Raw genomic sequence first — 21,650 nt, forward strand, 5'->3', positions numbered from 1 at the left:
GGTGTATACTGCAGGTAAAACCAGTTCATGTATATAGTTGTCGACAGCCATACCACTGTCCAAACTAAGGCAATAGGGTAGTGTACTAATACTTGTAAGATACAGATAACAGCACTGACAAGGAAAGTAATGCGAACTACAGGAATATACTAGTTGTTAAGTGACATACTCTCTCCTCCCCACCATATCTGCAACAATAAACTAAATACACAACTCAATTGGTATGTGCTGACTTAACGCTAATGTTGGGACATATGTCCTATTGTTCAATAATTATTTAAATCTGTTTATATGCATGTGCTATGTTGAAATACTCCCATATTGGTGGCATGGTGCCATCAATGTACCTGCATGCTGTTGTAATTACCACTGTGGTCCAATATATGCATGTGCTCTGTTTGCTATGCAACTGTTCCATAACTGATGTTTGGGTTAATGTGAATAGCTATGCATGCTGTTATACCTAATCCTGGAATGTGTTGACTATTACTAAACCACATATGTTGCTAAAACTTAAACACCATAGCACATATGGGAATGCGGGTCCCAGCGGACCCACCTGTCCCCCCTCAGCTGGCCGTGTCACTGGGCACCAGCGTGTCTGGGGCCCAACCTGGGACCTCCTCGTCCATTGGTCCTGCACTACCTTTGGGTGGAACTGCTGAAGGGGATGGCAATCGCCCCCCCCCCCGGGAGCAGGCGGGGATAGGAACCTGTCAACCGTTGCCAGGTCCGGGTCATGGTGCATAGCGAGTTCAGCAGGCTGGTCGGAGATCTGCTATGCCAGCTTGAGGGCCGTGTGTCACAACTAGAGGTTCGGCCTGGCTATCCTACTCAGCCCCCAGCACAGCCACCTTTGGGGCTGTGAAGGTGCAGTGGTGACTGCCCATGGTTGGGGACCTCAGTCCCACTGTTTCCACTAGGGGGCTCATGGGCTTCCAGTTTCCCAACACCCCTCCCCATCAAGGTGTTTACCCCCACACATGTGTCATATACCGCCCCTGTATGCATCTTGTTTGTCTTGTCTGTTAACCTACCCAACCTACCTCCACAAATATACCTACTATCCCTCTCCAAAATCCCACTCTCACCTGAAAAAAAAGAGCAATCTGGTCCCCCAAAAAATCGTGCCCTGTACATAGCTGTCCATTTTGCACTCATGTCCAATGGATGCATGTAATCTGGTCTAATTGGCTTAACAACATATTATTGTTGTCCTCACCCTTCCCTCAGGGGTATGAATGTCCAAATAAACCTCCAAATTCAGTGTATATGCACAGCTGTTCCTGTAGAAGAAATGGGGAGCTGTGGACCTTCCCTACACCCTTCCTGCACATCCCAAGCTATTTACCCTACTGTCTTTAACTCTTGTGCCCCTTTTTCACCACTTTCCTATCAACCCTTTTTCATTTATTTTAAAGAAATTAGCATGGGGTAAGTGGGAGTAAGCACTTTGAAGCAGCAGTAAGTGTGTTTAAGCTTGTTTGCGTGGGGGTAAGTAATGCTTACACAGGTTAAGCAATTTAGAAGCCGAGTATAAGAAACTGTAACCGGAGGTTAGTAGTGCTTACCTCTGCGCAAACTCATGCAAACCCACTTACAACTGCTTAAAAGTGCCTTAATCACTCTGTATCCAATGTCCCTTGTTCTGCCCAGCAACAAAACAACAGTCTCTGCAAGGCTAAAACCCAGGACCCTACACACCATAGCCAAACTGAAGTACCATTAAGCCAAGTCAGATATACATAACCCTGATGTTTTTACAAACATATCATCCAGCACAGGCATTTAACAGTACAGGAAATGCATTTAAACATGTAGATGTATGTATGTGTGTGTGTGTGTGTGTGTGTGCATATACATATTTATATCTAAAGATATATACATATATATATATATGTATATATATATATATATATATATATATATATATATATATATATATATATATATAAATATCTACACACACATATTTATATATATATATATATATATATATATATATATATATATATATATATATATATATGCATATGCATGCATCTATAGATAAATATGTCTACATATATATGTATATATATATATATATATATATATATATATATATATATATATATATATATATAGGTTCATAGGTTCATAGGTTGGTACTGAGCTATCTGCCCGAAGGCATATATTAGCCCAGCCACGTGCGGTATTCACCGCCCCTTAGTAGTTCCCTAGACCCTTGTACTAGCAGCTAGTACCCTTGGCCCCTATCTAGTAGTGCTGTTGGTGTGATCCCCGGTGTAAACTTTCTGTTACCCATCCACTCATCAAGGTTCCTCTTGAAGAGTGATAGTGAGGGGCTCTGTCTTATGTAGATTGGGACCCTGTTCCATAGTAAGGGAAGTCTCTGCGAAGGGAATCTATCCCTCCAGCATGTTCTATTCATTGTTGTGTTGAGGTTTATATCACTAGAGCATGTAGCTCGAGTAGATTTGGTTTTGCTAAGATGGAGCATGTTCAACAATTCTGGGTTGGACTGGCTCTGTACGTTAGACAGAGATCGGCTCTGAGAAAGCGGTATGCAACAGAGAACAGTCTTAGCTTTTTCAATTGTGCTGCATAGGGCAACTGTTTGAGGCCAGTAATTCCCTTGGTTAGGTACCTCTGTATATATATATCTATAGATATAAAAGAGAACATAACAAATACATATATGAGCACAGACACCGTTAATGGGGGTGAGGGGGCCCAAGCTACATATGTCTTGTACATATTGATATTACCCCCCCCCCACAGCCAAACAGGTCTGCCCTGCAATACAATAACAACTGTTGCAAGTCTCATAACCAGTACCCGACATAACATGGGTACAAGATGTTAACAGTAATCCATCCCACCTGTATGATGTCAGGCTGGTATCAATAACATATCACGCGGTACAATCTGGCTACCATAGGGAATGTACAACGTGGAAGCAATAAACACTCCTAAGATGCATATACATATACACACACACACACACACACACACACACACACACACACACACACACACATATATGCAGATACATATATGCAGATACATACATAAATATATATATATATATATATATATATATATATATATATATATATATATATATATATATATATATATATATATATATATATATGTGTGTGTGTGTGTAACTACACATATACACACACAGAGATATGTATAGGAAGATACATATTTAGAGGGTGCACACCATACGGAACAGCCAGTATGCCTACAGTTGCCACCTTACCAACTGGACACTGTATGAGTCACCCATACAAAAGACAATTGTTGCCCAAAACATATACCCACAGAGAGGTCAAAGGATATAACACCATACACAGGTTTGGCTACATGAGAAAGCTTTATTTGTGTACTATTACCTTTGTATATGCCATGTCATATAGCTGTTTAGACTATAAAATACATATAAACAGACTATTGCAACTCTCAAACAGATAAATTAATACAGTATTCTGGAAAACATTACGTATGTTGCTGTCCAGGCCAAGGTCTTCAAGTAGTACAACAGTAAAGACAGACTGGGTCATAGGATAACAATCAATTAACAGTAAACAATGCAGATGTATAGTCCAGCAGCCTCTATCTACACTATACACACAATCCTTAGGGGGTAAAGACTTCAGTTGACACAATGGGATGTATCTGTTACATAACAAGGCATAATTGAAACCATCACAATCACACTGGCAAACAGAACAGTCTGTATGGCAGGAAGCAGTAGGCCTGCATTCACCCAAGGTGAATTGTATGGTAATGTACATCCAGATACATTAAGGCAGCTTACCCCTGATACCCCTCACATGTTGTAACAGCCTAGGTTAGTTATGGTACATCCCCCCATAGAGTGACATACAGGCCATATACCACTGTTACATTTACTGACCTCTGGACTGCATACGGACACACATGTATTGTGCAGATGAAGCCCACACATATATGGACCCAACTCCACAATATGTGTGGGGGCCACAACAGCAGTAGAATGATGACAGGAATGGCAACATGACCTACTCACAGGCCACCACATAACAACCCCTTACAGCATGTCATATGGACAAAGTATGTAGGTGGAGGACAGAGGCTGGAATACTTGCCCATATGTAAAATAGTGTTGTCATACATTAAGCAAATCACTGGTGTTACAGGATAGTCTGCAACATACCCTTAGTCAGAAAGACAAATGGATGTAGCCATGTACTGATAGCACTCAACACACACACAGCCAGTGATATATCTGACACAAGACCTGTGTGGTGGACAGGCAAAGCATAACATACATACCTCTGGCCATCAAGTGAACAGGCACACAGTTGAGAGCTATGCAGACAGAATGCAGTCCATGTTAAACAAGTATGTACATACAGACCCTGCAAAACTGGTGCTATACAATGCACAAAACAACAGTACTCACACTCTGTTTGCAGTTCTGGAACCTCATACAAATAAGTAGCTGGCTTGAGTGTGCAAGTTCTCTTGTAAGAAGTATTGCTACCTGCTGTCTATAACACTGCTGCCCACACACAGGAAGGATGTCCACCATACATGAAAGGTAAAGGGACCACACCCACATGATGTAGGGATTTATAGTAGTGAGTTGCCATGACAGAGGTAATTGGAAGTACTACACAGCACGCTGCATGCAGATAGCAAGTGGATGACACTGATTGGTGCAGAGGCCATCACCTGATCATGTGCATCACCCACAAAAGTTATGCCGCAATCTATTCCAAGCAGCTCAATCCAGTTACTGGAGAGAGAGAGAGAGAGAGAGAAAGAGAGAGAGAGAGATGGAGAGAGAGAGAGAGAGAGAGAAAGAAAAAACAGAAAACAGATCCAGAACCGAAACCAGAACCACAACCAAACCAAGTACTCATGGTATGTGGTGCGTACAAGCTGTTGTCTCCTATATGTGCCAGTTATAACACAGCTGGACAGACATGTCAGTGTCAGTCAGGCATGGGTTGCCTGTACGTATCCAAGCTGGATACCTGCCATCTGCTCTTCTGTACAGGGACTGACAATCATCAACTTGGGAAGTAGCTAAGCAGTAGGATGAATGTGTCAACAGATAGATGTTTATCAACAATATGGATGCCATTACTACATGTTGGAAGCCCTCACTGACATGTGTTGTACAGATGGTAGTCTACAATTACATTCCACATGTCAGATCATTATCCAGTAGGGGATATATACTGTAACACAGCTCAAACACTAGGAACATGACAGTGAAGCCTCAGAGTCCAGCTATGTCTGCAGGTGTGCTTGTTGTCAGTACTACATTAAGCACTCTACTCTTGCCTGGGAAAGCACTGTCAACAGTAGTACCACCGTGATACACTACATGCCAGTATGACAGCAGGTAACCTGGGTTACTACCCCTGTATGTAATAAATTCACACATATAACAGTGCTGTACAGGTCTTATAACCTTGTGTGTCCCAGACATGACACTCACACCCCTTGCTACTGGAATGACAGCACATAGAAGCATGTATTGTACATGGCATTACATACACTTATTACAGATGTCATTAGCCTGCTATGTTATCAGAATGGGATGTGAGCACTGGTTACCAGGGCTGAGCCATGCTTAGCAGGTGTCAGCATTGCTGCAATGTAAAAGCTAAAGCTGCTCAAAATTGCCTTAACCACTCTTTATCCAGCAGCCCTTGTTCTGCCCAGAAACAAAACAAACATCCCTTGCAAGTATTGAACCCAGGACCCTGTACACTAGAGTCACAACAGTTAACCACTATGCCATCACAGCTGTGACGCCAGTTTTGTTTTTCCAATATATATGTCGCTACACATATTGAATAGTATTGAACAATTGCTGTGACTTTCACAATAGTGAAGTACTTGTTGTTGATATTACTGTTGCATCACATATGTTCTTATATTAAAATGTACACATATCAGATACATATGGTGAGTTACATCTGGGAAGGTATACACAACCGTGATGTTTACACATGACAGGAATATGGATATATACATACGTATTGAACAATTGCTGTGACTTTCACAATAGTGAAGTACTTGTTGATATTACTGTTGCATCACATATGTTCTTATATTAAAATGTACACATATCAGATACATATGGTGAGTTACATCTGGGAAGGTATACACAACCGTGATGTTTACACATGACAGGAATATGGATATATACATATGCATATGTTGATATATGTCTGCATATACATACACATGTATATTCATACATATGAATGTCTACACATCTGTATAGTGCATCATATATATGGCCATTTGTAGATCTCTTTTTATATATACACACACACACACACACACACACACACACACACACACACACACACACACACACACACATATATATATATATAGATGTATAGATATAGATATATATGTATGCACATCCTATGTGTACACATATACCTATGTATGTTGATATATATGTAGATATCTATAACTATATGTGCATACATAAAATAGCTCAAGGAAATCCACATGACCACCAAAGCAGATGTGATAAAAATCCAAAAAGTTTTTAATGAATGGTTAGCACTTTCATGCCCCACTGAGCACTTCTTCAGACCATACAACTACAATAAAACAATGTCATTAAATATATATATATATATCAGTGTAAAATCACCTATCACATAATGCCAGCAATTAAAATCACTTGAACAGCCTCCACCCCTTCAAAAAAGGTTTTAAAGGGACTGGGCCATTCAGCCCAGGATGTGCATCACTGTGTAGCCTTATAATCCAATTAGTTTCTCTTTGTTCAAGAGTGTTATTAGAGTCATACATATCTAATCAGATATACCTATTTATGTCGATATATATGTAGATATGTGCATATGTATCTATATATCTGTATATGTGTAGACATATATTGTTATGTATATGTATATATTTGAGTGTTTATATATATATATATATATATATATATATATATATATATATATATATATATCCACATATGTATGTTGATATGTATATGTGTATATATCTATATAGATATATGTATGTATGTATATATATATATATATATATATATATATATATATATATATATATAAAATACACATATATGTTTATGGAGTGTAGTCCTACCTCAGCACCAATAGTCCCAACCTCTTAGTGCAAAGAGATGTCATGTATGCATTGCAGGTATATATGTAGACTGTTGCTACTGTAAAAGGGGTTGTCCTAACAGACATGTGTGTGGGAGGTCACATCTGCTTTTGACATGTGTGCTATTGGCTACTGACAGGCACCCTAAGGACATCATAGTACAGTACCATTGCTAGCACAGTAAAGATCCTGTGGACTATAGCAGACATATGACCAATATATGTGGACAGTCTGGCACTCTGTGGTCAGTCCAGAGGTGTACACAAATCCCCTTCATGCGAGACATGTGGAGCACTCCTCACAATGCGGATGTTAATAGCCATGTACATGGGTATATTACAGAAATACTGGACTACATATGCCCACACAGTTTATGTATTCACAAACGCTAGTCTGTCCTGACACATATTACCTAGTGGTGCAGAGGTCACATGGCCACAGACTACCCAGTAGTTAGTGACATAGAGCTGTACAGAATCCCACTGCTTTGTCAGAAATACACAGCAGTTATGGTGTCCTGGCAGCAGTATGACTTGCAAATAACTGGACATAAGAGCACACTAAGTAATTGCACTAGGCTGCTAGGCATGTCACACAGCACTGTTCAAATTACAGGCAGACTGCCACAACACTGGACTACATTTTGTATGTGGGAATACACATGTATCTGCAATTATAGCAGGCTCTACATGCATGTCACTGCATAGAGTAATAGACACTTGTGAGAAAGTGCATACCCACAACCAATGTGAACACAGCCACATATGGTATGCAAGCTTAATATGACACTATATGGACTGTCTGATAAACACCATCCTCATATGTGCGTCTCACACACTAACCCTACATACACTGGTTCATGAAACAGTGTGTTCAATGCCTGTCGGTGGTATGGGACATGTGTGTGTCTGGCCCTGCAGACATGTGAGCCAATATGGTACCATACACTGGAGCAGCATGTAACATCAGATAGAACAGTACCAAGAACAATGGCATCTACAACAGTGTGTGCACAGCCCAATGTACGTATGCGCAATATGCATACTGTTCATAGGTTCATAGGTTCATAGGTTCATACTAGGCTATCTGCCCTAGGGCATTTATAAGCCTAGCCAGAATGTGTTTGGCTTTCGCCACCCATTTTAAATTTATTTTGCTATGCCCTTTTTCGAGGTTAGTATACTGTGCCTCTGTCTAACAATGACACAGAAGTGATACCCGGGGTAAACCTACGATCTCCCATCCACTCATCAAGATTCCTCTTGAAGAGAGTCAATGAGGGACTCTGCCTAACCTGGACTGGGATTTTATTCCAGAGTGAAGGGAGCCTCTGGGTTATGAATCTGTCCCTCCAGCATGTCCTATTTATTTCTGTGCTGAGGTTCAAGTCTCTCAAGCGAGTAGCTCAATGGGATTTGGATTTTCTGAGGTGCAGCACGTCCATTAATTCCGGGTTGGACATGGCTTTATACGTCAGGCACAGATCGCCTCTGAACAGGCGGTATGCCACTGAGTAGAGCTGGAGTTTCTTTAACCGGGCAGCATATGGCATCTGTTTGAGCCCTTTGATCCTCTTGGTGAGGTACTTTTGGGGTCTTTCCAGTTGCTGCAGGTGTCTGGTAAGGTACATCCCAAAAGGGGCATTGTACTCAATTATGGGCCTGATGAGGGATGAGTAAAGAGGCACGATGACCTCCCCTGATCTAGATGTGAATCCCTTCATGATTAGGTGGGCTATATAAAATGTTTTTCTAACCACTTTGGCCACGTGGTTGTCAAATGAGAGATTGCTATCAACTTGGGTCCCCAGGTCCCTAATTACTTCTTCTGTACTTAATGGATTACCACCTATGTGGTAATTTGTGGGCACTTTGTTTTTGCCAAAGGGGATGACTATACACTTTTGGCATTTAGCTTGAGGCCATGGCTCTGGCACCAGTTGTCTGTTTCTATGAGGCCCTTTTGGAGGATGCTTGTGTCGGCTGGAGAGTCGATTATGGTTTCAGTTTGCATTCATCTGAACTTAGTCAGCCACAGTCCTTCCGTGTTGGCCTGTACCTCCGAGAAATATATACCGAACAAGAGAGGTCCCAGGACTGAGCCTTGTGGGACACCACTTGTAACTGATTTGGAGTTTGACATGGCTCCAGCAATTCTAACCATGTGGGTTCTGTCCTTGAGCCAGTTTGCAATCCATCTAGTGACATAGGGGTTTATATTTAAGCTGGTGAGCTTATCTATAATGCCCGAGTGGGGTATTGTATCGAAGGCTTTTGCGAGGTCCAGGTAGGCTGTGTGGACCACCTTCCCCTCATCAATGGCCTTGGTGACTGTTTCAAAGAAATCAACCAGGTTTAAGAGGCAGCATCTGCCCTTAACAAAGCCAAACTGGGTAGGATCCAGTGTTTGTAGGTCCCCAATATCTTTATTTATGAGGTCCATGATGATCCTTTCCATAGCTTTGCAGACCAAGCTAGTCAGGCTTATGGGGCGATAGTTTCCAGGATCCGTGAGGCACCACCTTTATGGAGAGGGACCACTGTTGCTGTACCACTCTTGGGGTACAAATCCTGTAGTAAGGCTGACATTGAAGAGTAGGTTGATGTTTGGATTTAGCTCTTCTTGGAGTTCTTGTAGGGCGCAGCCCAGGACACCATCTGGTCCCATTGATGCTGTGTTTTTGCTTTGGAGTGGGTGGCTGTTACCTGAGCATCTGAGATGTCAGGGGAGCAGCACTCTGCTGGGATAGATATTTGCCCTTTTGGTGGGGGGGGGAGTTTGCACTGAACCTGTCAGCTAGGATGTTGGCAATGTCTGTGGGTTCGTGTATTTTTGTCATTTTGGGCTAATTCTGAGCATATCTGGGAATTACCACCCAGGTTCCTAACATAACTAAAGAAAGCCTTGTGATTATCCTTAGTGCCCTGTGCAATTTTTCTCTCGAAGCTGGCCTTAGACAATTTTATGTGTGCCCGTAGTTTTTTGCTAATACTGATCAGTGATGCCTTCCCTTTTTGGGATTTTGCTCTATCATTTAGTAGCTTCCTCCTTCTATTGTATAGTTTGTTTATGGCTGGGGTCCACCAGACAGGACGTCTGCCTTTGGAGGATTGGGTCTTGGTTTTATTTGGGATCGCATGATCCATGCACTCCTGAAGGTGTTCATAGAATGCGTTTATAAAGGATTCTGCGGTCTGGGCCATATTTTCCACAGGCCCGGGGGCTTTGAAGGATTCCACCTCAGTTTTGAGGAGTGTGAAATTTGCTTTAGAGAAGTTTTTCACTGTGGTTTTCTGGGCAGGGGGTGGGGTCAGGATGTGAATATCCAGTGAGATTAGTTTATGGCCTGATCTTACCAGTGAGGGATACACTTCTGTTCTGGAGCATACAGTCCCCATGTTGGTGATGATCAGGTCCAGTATGTTTTCCCCTCTTGTGGGAGTGGTAACAAGTTGTTCCATAGCATTTGAGTTTATAAATTCTAGGAACCTTTGGGCTAGGGTGTTGGAGCTAGAGTAATGCTCGCAGTCTATGTTTGGGTAGTTGAAGTCGCTCAATATAATGGTGTTTGGAGAGACCTTCATATTTTCCAGTGTTCTCAGGAAGGCCGAGTGGGGTTCCTGGGTTTGGGAGGGTGGTCTGTAGCAGGCTATAAACTGGAAGGCAGTTTTATCCACTGTTAGTTGCACATGGATAGTCTCTGATGCTTCGTGCTTTGCCACCAACCTGGAGGTGTGGGTATCTTTGATGAATATCAATACTCCCCCTCCTTTTGTGGTTCGGTCCAAGTTTTGGGGCCGAAAAGCATGGTATGAGGTATAACCTGGTAGTGCTGGGGTGCTCTCGGGAGCCCTGAACCAGGTTTCTGTTACTGCACAGATATCAATGTTCTCCATGCTAAGGAGAGTTTCGAGTGCGTGCATCTTGAGGTTTAGACTTCTGGCGTTGAGTAGCATTACTCTTAGTTTCTTATCCCTTGCGATACCTATGGAGGTGGGTTTGTCTTTTGAGCCTTGCCTAAAAAAGGCACTATGGGGGTAGCAAGAGCCTTTGCCAATATCTGAAAGCCAAGTGGTGACAGGTGCAAGCCATCCCTAGAGAAGCATCGTGGCTTGTCGAGCATATCATCCCAAGCTGACAGGCATTGGATCCCCTTTGAATGACACGAGTACTTAAGCCAGTTGTTGAAATTGATCATCTTGTCTTCATATTGTGGCATTATTTTTGGTGAGGGTAAGATGCTACTCAAGGTCAGGGTCATACCGTCCTGGGCTACATGCTCAGAGAGCTCCTTTATGTCTCTTTTCATGTAGTCCAGGGAGGTACGTCTCAGGTCATTCATACCAGCATGGACAATGACTGAGTCATATTTGTACTTGCCTTGGAGTGACCTGAGTGCTTGTGTTATGTGGCGGATCCTAGCACCCGAAAGGCTGCTCACCGTGACCCTCTCCTTGTTCAGCCTGGTGGCGGACGCCAGTGTGCCTGACGATAGAGTCACCTATTACAAGTGTATCAGGTGTGTTGTTTAGTCTTAAGGGCTGTGACTGTTTGGCACACTGGCTTTGTGAGATATGTGTTGCACGTGTTTTGTTTTGGGGTAGCAGCTGCTTGGGTGTCTGCTTTGGAGGTCTCTGCTGCTTGCAGATCTTTATTTAGAGCCTCGAGTATGTTTTTGTGTGATTATGTGTTTGGTTTGCTGTCGTGGTAGGTCTATGTGAGACTGGAATTGTAGTGAGTGTGGTTTCCTTCTCCTCCTGACTGGTTATGTCAGCACTGAGTTGAGAAAGCTTAGCCTCCAGTTTGGCTATATGGTTGCATCTCTCACATGTGTTGGAATTTGTTGGGAGGAGGAGAGGGTTGTCTGTGTACATGAGGCAGTTGTAACATTGCCTCAAGATTCCCAGATTCACCAGCTTTACTGGAGAGGAGATTGACAACTGACCTTTGGACATGCTAGAATAATATTGGGAATTCCTTAATAATTGAAAACCAGGGCCAGTGGGGAGTGAGGGTGTAGTGCTTTTAATTTTTAGTGCTGACTTATATAATTGCTTTAGTGAGCAAGTGCCAGGTAACTTAAGTGCAATGTGTTACAGGTAACTTAAATGCAAAAACGACAAACAGTAACTTTCTTTCAAGTGAAACAAGGAAATAAGTACAGTAAGCAATGCAGATATCACTAGTGATCCACAGAAGTGCTGAGAAGCCGCGTATTAGGTGGAATTTGCGTTCCAGGGAAATAACAAGCAAACAAACAACAAGCATATAAACAAAGCTAGAGTCAGCAGGCCTGGATCTAGTCTATGCTACAGCAAACAAGGTGTACCAGTTTCAGTAAGATACAGTTCAAATATTCAGGCACTATAAACCTTTAACCAGAAATTCCCAGCTCAGAAGGGCAGAGTCCAGCCTCTTCTCCCACAAGAGTGCAGACCACAAACCTTCTTAATGTAAAATAACTGGCCTGAAACCCAAGTGCTTAAACCAGAACTAATACACTTTAAGAATAACAGACACTGGGCTCTCAATCAGCAGTTCCCAACTTAGAAGGATGAAAGCTACCTGTCCTGCCACCACAGTGCATGCCACAAACCTTCCTAATGTAAAACAACTGGTCTGAAGCCCAAGTGCTTAATCCAAAAGACTTAGAACGATAGCTACACTTTAATCAAGTTACTACCAAGCAGTAATAAATACAATTGAATACTTTAGAGAATGCCTGGATTAGTGCTCAAGTTACACAAACAAAGCTAGATCCAGCAGGCCTAAATCCAGTCTATGCCACAGCAAACAAGGCGCAACAACTTCAGTAAGAAGCAGTTCAGATATGCATGCACTATAAGCCTTCAACCAGAAATTCCCAGCTCAGAAGGGCAGAGTCCAGCCTCTCCTCCCACAAGAGTGCAGACCACGAACCCTCTTAATGTAAAATAACTGGCCTGAAAGCCCAAGTGCTTAAACCAGAATTAATACACTTTTAGAATAACAGACACTGAGCCCTCAATCAGCAGTTCCCAACCTAGAAGGATGTAAGCTACCTGTTCTGCCACTACAGTGCAGACCACAAACCCTCTCAGTGCAAAACAACTGGTCCGAAGCCCAAGTGTTTAAACCAAAAGGCTTAGAATGAGTTACACCAAGCAGTAATAAATACAATTGAGTACTTTTAAGATGATGCAAAAGTAAAAAAAGTAGGTAGAAACACAAGTACAGTAAAAGCAGATGACATTTTTTTTTTTTTTTTCTGAACAAGTGCTGAGATCAAAGAAACAGATTTGAGTGCTGAAACTAGAAAACTGGCTAGTTATAAGAAAAAAAAAACCTAAGCTAGAAGGCTTCCCTCCAACACAGAAGGGCTTGGGGGCTCAGAAGCCTACAAATAGTCTATACCACTTAACAGGAAAGGCAGGAAAAAAGCTTAATTTTTTTTTTTTTCTGTTTCCCAGATGCTCTTTGTACACAGTAGGAGTGCCTGAAATCAGAATATGATCTCACTGCACTCAGTTGAGTGAGCAAATGAGATGGGCCCAGAAGGAGTATCCAAACACAAATTTACAAGAGGGGTGGGCAGTTGCAAGGCCACTAAGATTAACACCAAAACAAAAACAGGGACGGTGGGTGGGACTAACTGAAGAGCAGAGTGAAAACTTCCAGTTCAGTTAATATTCCTTCCACACAGTTAAAATCAATCTAACTGAAGAGCAGAGTGAAAACTTCCAGTTCAGTTAATATTCCTTCCACGCAGTTAAAATCAATTTAAATACTGTATTTTTTTGAAAAAAAAGAGCAGATAAAGGTACTTAAATTCTCTTATACGTCCAGTTGAATATAGCAAGTTCTTACCCGGCCAAAGCTGAGGTTTTTAAGCAGAAAATATTTCACACTGTACCACTTAAATAGGCAAGGACAGGAAATCAAAGAATGTGACTACCCCCACACCTGTAATTACTAGCAAATAACAAAATTCAGCAAACACTGACTAACTTCCAGTTCAGCTAATATTCCTTCCACACAGTTAAAATCAATTTAAATACTGTATTTTTTTGAAAAAAAAAGAGCAGATAAAGGTACTTATATTCTCTTATACGTCCAGTTGAAAATAGCAAGTTCTTAGCCGGCCAAAGCTGAGGTTTTTAAGTATGGTTGACAATCACCATAAGTACACAGACCCCAGTACTGTACACACAACTGCAGAATGCCCAAGTTATGTCCTCAGAACCCCCCCCCTACTAAACATAACATGTCTAGCAGTCTGATATCTGACTGGCTTGTTATCAGGTATGTTGTTGTTTGTCTTTCGGCTTTTTCCTGGTAAGGGGTCCCCACAGCGGAACTCCGGTCCGCTAATGATTGGCAGTAGATTTTTTTTTTACGAAACGCCAAGGTGTCAGCTGGACACCCAACCTTCAATGAAGGCACACCCATTTACACACGCATGTCTTTTGAACGCTACCCAACCACGGGGAGGACATGCAGATGCCACACAGAAGGCACTCCCAAGCCAAGCCGAGAATCGGACGGGAGAACCTCTTGCTGTGAGGTAACAACGCTACCACCGTACCACCGTGGCAGACATATGATGTCAATAAATAATGGTGTACAGAATATATGCACCTCTTACTGCATGACATATGTACAAAGGTTGACAGACTTGTGGCTGGAGCTACAAACACTGGCCCAATATTGGCATGTTGCTGTGAGAAACTCATACATTTACTGTTGTACCAGGGTTTGTTGTGACATATGTCCTATGAGGAATATGAAGTCAGCAACTCTCATAGCTGTCATCATTTACTGACTGCAGTCCTCACACTATGCTGCTGCAGTTCTCAGATAGGTGTTCTGTGAGTAACACAAGAAACAAAAGGCTCCACACACTGCCCAGTCTGCAGATAACTCTACAGATAGGAGTTTCCTCAAACACATAACACTGTCATGTAGACCAGCCATATCCATACACACCCTGTTAAACTGACATTACTCCAAATGCAGAAGAGTAACACTTAAATTCTGTAGTCATGTCTGGCACATCCCCCTTCTGTCTGTTGGCCTGTTTCCACAGTGTATGCTGTTAGAGGTAAATCCCAATACCATCTGTGATGCTGTTTCCCAAATACCAAATGTAGGTCCTGCTCACAGTGAATAAAAAGGCCCAACACCAACATGATGTTCCTAGATATTGGAGTGTGTTTCCATGCAATTGGCTATGGGAATGTTACCACAGGCATACCACATGCAATCAGCTAGAGGGGGACTGCAATTTGTGCAGAGGCCATCAGCTGATCATGAGCTTCACTTACAAAACACAAGCTGCTGCCTAAGCAAAGCAGGTGTACCTCTTCACATCCACCAGAGAGGGAGTGAGAGAGACAGACAGAGACAAAGTAAGTCAAGGAGGGGGTGGGAGAGTAAAACCTAAGCATGTCTGTGTCACACACCTTCCAGTGCAGGGTTACAATCTCCTGACTGACTATGTATTGCTACCACATGTCTATGCAGTTATTGCATGCACTACATAGCTTACATGTTGGTGAGCTGTCCAAAGTATATGTAATGGTGAGTGACATCTGCAACAGTGATATAGTAGTGATAAGGTAGGTGTAGTACACGTGCCTGTCCACATGAACAGGTGTCAACGTCAACACAGCCACACTTTATCAGGGACTCACACACATTGACACACTTGGCAGGGTCAAGAATAGACTTCCTAACTAGCTAATTTGCCACAATACAATAATGCACAGGTATCACATCCACCACAGGGGTATCCAGATGTTATATGGACAAAGGGTATGTGAAGGTGTCTGACATCAGACAGCATGCTTCAGTAGGCCAATGGTAGCTGTAGTGAGTGTAAATGCGGTTGAAAGCATCATACTTCACACACACAGACACAGGGTGTCAGTACTGACATTCATGGGTGCATTGCTTCACAGGTGTATAGTGGTTGACTGTGCCATAAGGCTATACAAGGCTAGGTGAAGGGTACACCTTGGCATCAGGCCACATGACAATGGTCTGCAATGTGGCTCAGGGGTGTAGTGTCTATATTGGCCCACACAGGTGGGTATTGTATTCACCATCCAGTCACCTGGTTTACTATTGTGTGCAGCTAGTGCTGTTCAGTGCTTGCCATGTATGTGTTCTATAGTCCGTGACATGGATGGTGCCTGTGATGTGCACACATCCCACGTGCATGTTCAGTGACATGTGGAACTGTACCTGGGGTGTCTGGACCATGTTGTGTACACAGATTTTTTTATCATCAGATGTGCCAGTCCTGGCCTATGTGGCGGGAACTGGTAATGGACACCAGGTTGATCCTGCACCTACATTGATAGCATGATACAGGTATTCCCTGGTGTCAATGGCATCTGTCCATACAGGGCATGTATTTAAGGCAGGTTATGACCTTTGTGGGTCACATTTGATGGCACCACAGTTGTTGCAGGCATCCAGTGTAGAACATAGTGAAGGTGCACTATCTGCAATTATGTGCCTGTTGTAGTGATGGAACAGGGTGCCATGCCCTCTGTAGTCCACTACAATCACACCATGGTTACTATCTGTGGGCTATATGCAGAGTACTACCAACATAGTGGTCATTGCCTAGGCAAGTGTGTTTGTGTATGAGACATGGGTTGAGAGTGTTCTCTGGGTAATACAAGGGTTACTTGTTTTGTTTGTCAGGCCTTGAAGTCACATGTAGGGGTATGGATTGGCACCCCAGCCTCTCAGCTGTTTGACATCTGTTATCCTTGTAAGGTGGACATTGTGACATATAATAGGCCCACCATATAAGAAATTTGCAAAACCCACTCCAGACTGAGTACAGTTGTTAAACACCCACAGCCACCTCCCCACAGGATATGAATGACAAAATCACACACACAAACATCCACACTTGCCATGTCTGGGAATAAAACTCCTACCAAACTACTATATCACACTACAGGATTACGTTGTTATAGGACAAACCACAACAATTACTGGACTACTCCTTCCCCAAAGGTGTATTTCACTTTGAAAGACATCAGCAGGCTTGCCAAAGAAGGGCAATGGAGGTTGAAGTGACCGTGAATGACCTCAAAAGCATTGCTCTCTACACAGACAAACACACACACAAACATCCACACTTGCCATGTCTGGGAATAGAACCACTACTGAACTACTATATCATACTACAGCATTACACTGTTATAGGACGCACCATGAAGATTCCTTGGGCAACTTCTTCCCGAAAGGTATATTTCCTGGGAATGACATCAGCAGGCCTACCAAAAATGGGCAATGGAGGTTGTTGTGACTGTGAATGGCCTCAAATGCATTGCTCCCTACACAGACAGACAGACACACACACACACACACACACACACACACACACACACACACACACACACACACACACACACACACAATTGCCATGCCTGGGATTAGAACTCCTACCTAACTAGTTTATCACACTAGAGCATTACACAGTTATAGGACGCACCACAGAGATTATTGGACTACTATTTTCCCAAAGATGTATTTCAAAGTGAATGACATCAGCAGGCTTGCCGAAGTAGGACATTTGAATTGTAGTAAGTGTGACTATCCTAAAAAGCATTGCTCCCTCCACAGACACACTTGCCACAACTGGGATTAGAGCTCCTACCTAACTAGTATATCACACTACAGCATTACACAGTTATAAGATGCGCCACATAGATGACTTGGCTATCCCTTCCCCAAAGGTGTATTTCTCAGTTACTGACATAAGCAGGCTTGCCATAGCAGGGCTATGGGAGGGCAGTGTGTGTGCATGGGCCATAACCCATTCATCTATTGGTAGACACACCACACTCAGGCACACACAGGTTTATATTCTACAGGTACATGTATACAACTGCTAGATGACTACTGCCTTGTACAGTCATGTTGCACAGTTAGCACTAGCACCAAAGAATCTATAATGCTGAGAGATACCAGTGGCTAATTTCTACAGTGAGTGACATTTACACATCATGTGGTTGTAGCCATTTGGCTGTGGGCTGGGTGGGACAGGCCTCATGATGGAAGGCTCTTTGCCACTGTCACTCTCTTCCACACATCTATGTATGTGTACATTTGGCATATTATAGTGTGTTATTCTTGGATTTATGTGTGTATTCCTATCCGATGTGTGGGCAAAGCATGACTGGTGCATACTGAGACGTGTATGCACTAACATCTGCAACTGTCAGATATGCATGGTCCACTGTTGTTGGCAGACATGGGCTTCATTTGTTTAAGTGTGTGAGCATGCCCAGTATGACCTTTTAATATGTTGTTGTCTGACATTGCCTTCATTTCTCTAAGTGTGGGAGCATGCCCAGTATGCCCTTCTGTATTGCATGTGTGGATCCATTCCAGGTAGATTGTACTCCAGTACAGACTTTTGTGTTCTACACCTACAGCTAGCAAACTGTTTCTGCAGGATATCTCTAGATCAGTTGGAAATATGGGGTCAAACTGGGAAAGGGATAGTGGGTACTGTAGGTAATTGTGTCTGTGCTGCTTCTACATGGCACTGGTGTTTGCAGAGATATGCAGACATGTGTAGTGTTATACACTGTGATGTTTTATGTCCTCAAGTACTGTCAGGTAGGCATTTTTGCTCACAGTGATATCCTGGGGAACACAGGGTGAATGCAGCTGTTTCCAGTATTGTGGTCAAACACCTACATATTCCTGCAAACTAATGCCATTCTGGAGGGGGAGCTGCAGACACTTGCTGCTGGGTCTGTGTAAATGATTCAGCACCTTGGTACAGTGGTGGCAGAGGATCCCATACTTGTACATCCATCGATGTGACAGTATAGCCTTATCTTGCCGTGGGAATACCTCACAGCTGTACAGATTCACACAGGTTACCCAGAGACAGGGGTCATATGTCAGGACATTATCACTATTGTGGTGTATGGGCAGGTTTGTAGCCACTCTTTTTTGTGTTTGCAGCCAGGGATAATATGTGCACATGGCTGTGTTTCGGAATTCGCACATTCCATGCTGCCCATGCTCCCCCCCCCGCTATTATTCTATCCTCTTCCATACATTATGCAAACATTCTCTGATACTGTTCCTATAGTTCTCACCTCATCACAGCAGTGTATTGGTGTTGGTCCACAGTTCATACAGTGGGACATGGTGGATATGTTACTGTGGTTTGCCACATAGCCTTGCATACTGGCTCTGTGGACTGTGCTATGTTATTTGGGAGTCCATGACATAACATACATTGGGAGTACGGGTATGACTCAGGCCTTTGGCAGAAGACTGTAGGCCATTTAGTAGTGATGCAGGCTAGCTGTAGCAGGTCATTGCATTCTGTCAGTCCTACAGTACCAGACTGCCATACAGTATATTCCCCTGGGGTGACAGGATAGGTGTGCTAAGTGTTCATGCCAATACTTTCTATCAGTATTGATCAGGTGGTGTGGATGCTGGCAGCATGCTTCTTACAGCTAGGGACACACCTGCATGGGACACCTGCACTGCATGCTGCATTCTTTCACTATTGCCATACACAGGTGGGGTCATATTGTACCCATTCCCAACAGCAGGGATAAGACCAGAGAGGTACGTGTGGGTGGTGGTTGGGTGAGCTGGGTACATGTGTGATATGTACACTACTTGCATCTGACACACATATATGCATGGGACATTCTGCTTATGCTGGCTTATGCAGGGACATCAGATGTTTCCCAGTACATCATTCCTATGACCTTTGTGATCTGTGAGTGTTTAGCCAGATGACATCGGTATTCCCTACTACAAGCCCAGATAATGTGATGCACACCTGTATATACAAATCCAAGGGTGTGTTCATGGTTACACATTATACACTGTCTGTCTGGGGTACTTTCCTCTGTGTATTGCTTGTATATCTGACCCAACAGTCATGCCATGTCCATCTTTCAGATGGTGACACATATTACCGCCATACATTTACAATGGCTTACTGCTAGAATGTGTTATACTGGGGAGCTTTGTGTTTGGCACTGCAATTGTGAGGACTTGGCCCTGTCATCGGCAGTACTAGGCAATGGCCACCAAGTTAAATCTCACCATGCATATATACTGACCACTATCACACAATATGAAGCACGTGCCAACCTAACACACACATACCTGCATATTGTACAAATGCTACAATCTATTCTGCTACCGTGGCCACCTCAGGTCATCTGTGCACCACTGGTATTATACCTACACATACATGTTACTACATTTCTACATGGGCACACCTGACTGTTACTACACTTCTATATTGGATTGGGGGGGGTCACACCTAACTGTTACTATATTTCTACATAGGATTGGGGGGCACACCTGACTGTTTCTACATTTCTGCATAAGATTGGGGGGCACACCTGACTGTTTCTACATTTCTACATAGGATTGGGGGGCACACCTGACTGTTTCTGCATTTCTACATAGGATTGGGGGGCACAACTGATTGTTACAATGTGGCTGCATTGGATTGGGGGGGCACACCAGACTGTTACTACATTTCTACATAGAATGGGGGGGCACACCGGACTGTTTCTACATTTCTACATAGGATTGGGGTGCACACCTGATTGTTTCTACATTTTTACATAGGATTGGGGGGGGCACACATGACTGTTACAACGTGTCTACATCAGACTGGGGGGCACACCAGACTGTTACTACATTTCTACATAGGATTGGGGGGAGCACACCTGACTGTTTTTACATTTCTACATAGGATTGGGGGGCACACCTGACTGTTACTACATTTCTACATAGGATTGGGGGGCACATCTGACTGTTTCTACATTTCTACATAGGATTGGGAGGGTACACCTGATTGTTTCTACATTTCTACATAGGATTGGCGGGCACACCTGACTGTTTCTACATTTCTAACTGGGACTGGGGGGCACACCTGACTGTTACAACATGTCTACATTGGATTGGGGGGGTACACCAGACTGTTGCTACATTTCTACATAGGATTGGGGGGGACACCTGACTGTTTCTACATTTCTACATAGGATTAGGAGGGCACACCTGACTGTTGCTACCTTTCTGCATAGGATTGGGGGGGCACATCTGACTGTTTCTACATTTCTACATAGGATTTGGGGGGCACATCTGACTGTTTCTACATTTCTACATAGGATTAGGGGGGCACACCTGACTATTTCTACATTTCTACATAGGATTACGGGTACACAACTGACACTTGTACACATTTGCTATGACTGTACGGGTATGTCAGGTATTCCATTTCATTCTGTAGTATAACCTATGACTGTATGGGTATATCAGGTACTCCATTTCATTCTGTATTGTAACCTATCATGCTGACTATAGGCATATCAGTGTACTACAGGTCTTAGGTTTGATTGACCTACATATCAGTTTCTGACTTCTTACCCTTCAGAACTAACATCCCACTGCCTGACCTGATGTAGTCTGTC

The sequence above is a fragment of the Protopterus annectens genome, chromosome 5.part0 (genome assembly GCF_019279795.1).
Source record: "Protopterus annectens isolate FY-2018-M chromosome 5.part0, PAN1.0, whole genome shotgun sequence".
NCBI classification, from domain to species: domain Eukaryota; kingdom Metazoa; phylum Chordata; order Ceratodontiformes; family Protopteridae; genus Protopterus; species Protopterus annectens.